Raw genomic sequence first — 2633 nt, 5'->3', positions numbered from 1 at the left:
CTCCATCATTGGGAGCACAATTAGTCAAAGAAACCTGAAGAGTTTTCCAAGAGTCTGGAAGAGTATTAAATAGCAAAAGCCCTTGTATTTTTTCATCAAACCTAGCACCCATTCCAGATAGCTGGTCAAGGACGACACCCTAAATGATCAGAAATAGGACTACCCTCTTTGTATCTAATATTCATCAATTGTTTTATAAAAAAATAACTTATTATTGTCAGTCTTTGAAGCATAAAGTATCTCGAGCTTTTCTCACAAGCTTTTAGCATTTGTCTCATTCACAATATGATTTCGAACATTATCTTCAACCTATTCCCTAATACAAGCCACAAACCTGCAAGTGCTCAAATTCACAATCCTGATTATTCGTAGACTCAGGTTTCTTAGAAGCAAACACGTGTAAATGCATTGTCTTGCCAAAGAGAAGATCTTTCATCTTATTTTTTGAAATATGGTCACTACTGTCATTTATACTGAGGTTCTTTTTTTAGACATAGCTACACTTTTGCTAAGTACACTTCGTAGCTACAGTAACGTGTGTTGACACTCAATTTTGTCCCACCTTTCCTCCGAAATATCTATTTACGCTTCTAGTATTTTTGGCAAGTTCAAAAAATAATTATTTATATTTTACTATAATTATTAGCTTTTATTAATACCGGCGTTTCATTATTCTATTGCAGTCACTAGCTGTTATTATTTTGTTACTTATCCTTATCATTATTATTATTATTATTATTATTATTATTATTATTATTATTATTATTATTATTATTATTATTATTTTGTTGTTATTATTATTACCAGTATTATCATAATTTGCATTATAATCGTTTCAGCAGTTTTACCGCATTATGCACACGCATCGCATTTATTTCCGCACAACTAAATAATAGCATTTATTTACTGTTGACTTTCAAAATATTATTGCACAGCTATTACGACGTCATATAATTTTATTTTTATCTGATTACTAATAAATACATACTTTTATATTAGGTAATATTTTAACACACGTTAGCACATAATTAATTAAAATAGGTCTTTTACTTAAATTCAGAAGCCAAATTATTTCTTTCATTCAGCCTATATATTTTTAATTCAGCAAACCGGCCAGCCATATTTTTAATTCACCCAGCCCATATTTTCAGCCAACCCAGTCCACACCCATAAACTAACCCAGCCCACCGTTCGACCCGACCCGCCCCTTTCATTTAACAAATGAACCACTAGGGTTCTTTCTTCCTCATCCGTCGCCCCCCCCCCCCCCCCCCCCTCTCCTCTTCCTCTCTTTCTTTGTCGATAAACATAGCAAAACAACAGACGCCTTTCCGTTCTTACAGGCCATGCATGGCCATTTTGGGGAAGGAAATTAATGCTCGTCCTTCCCCATTTCGGATTCAACCGTTGAAGAAGAAGGTAAGTTGTTTTCTGCCCTCTCTTTTCTGCTTTTCATCTGAAGACCCTAAATGGGTTTTTTCTTCTTCATCTTTGTCTCTGATCGGTGTCATAGAAGCCTCCTAACATTTTTGATATGAAAAGGATCCGATTTAAAACCCCGCTCAATTTTTGAACCCCAAGCAAACCCTAGATTTTCCCCCTATAAATAATCGTTTTCTGAACTAAAAAGTTCTGGAACCAGCTGACATTCCCTAGAAATTAAGTTCTTTGAGCCGCCTGGAAAATTCCCTAAAAATTAAGTTTCGAGTCGCCAAAATTCTCCCTAAGAATTTTTTTCCTTTTAGCCGCTTCAATCTCCCCTTAAAAAATATTAACTCACTACTTTCTTGATATCCGAAGCGCCGAATCATTTGTTTTATTCTCACTTTTTGCTCCTATTACTGTTTCGCATACAAGTCTACGCAGACTCGGAGATTTGAAGTGTTCGAGGGTAGATGGGAAACCCCGCACCCACTTCGCTGCACCCGAAGAAGGTCGGTGAACCCTCTTCCTTTTATTTATTTTAGTATTTTGCGTGTTTCAGTTATTTTGTGTTTGTGTGTTAGTTAATATCTGTGTTGGTGTTTGTTTAGTTTAGTTGAGCTTAGTCTTAGTTAATATAGCATAGCATCGATTAATCATGTAGTTAGTTTAAGAATCATACATGTTAGATTTGTTCATTTATTAACTTGTTCTATGTGTTAGTATGGTCTTAAATCTAGTTAGTAACTGTTAAGCAGTGTCGAGTGAGTTTATCTCGTCATTAGCATGCCTATAAGGTGGTTAGTTTGAACACTAACTGATCATATGCTGGTTTAAATATTTGCTAGTTCATTTGGATACTTAGTGTGGTTCAATGCAATCATGGTCAGTTGTAGTTTTTGTTAGTTTGACTTAATCACGCCTTTCTTATATTAGTTAAGTGGTTGTTTGGTATTTGGTAGCATAAGCTCACCCTAAGCATGTATATGTTCGTATGCCATCCAATAGAGATAATATTTCAAGTTGCATACCAGTTTGCATAAGTCTGCCTGAGTCTAAATCATGTTCATAAAAAAGCAAAGATAAGTGACTTGAGTTGCCAAACTGATCAAGACTGTTTGCATACTCTTTAAGAGTTCTGTTTAAACTAAGTAGCTGGTGTTGTTAATTTGCTATTGGTTTTTAGTGTCTAAATATCTCAGAATATGTTC

The sequence above is a fragment of the Lycium barbarum genome, chromosome 4, assembly GCF_019175385.1.
Source record: "Lycium barbarum isolate Lr01 chromosome 4, ASM1917538v2, whole genome shotgun sequence".
NCBI lineage: Eukaryota > Viridiplantae > Streptophyta > Magnoliopsida > Solanales > Solanaceae > Lycium > Lycium barbarum.
This window is presented reverse-complemented; position numbering follows the sequence as displayed.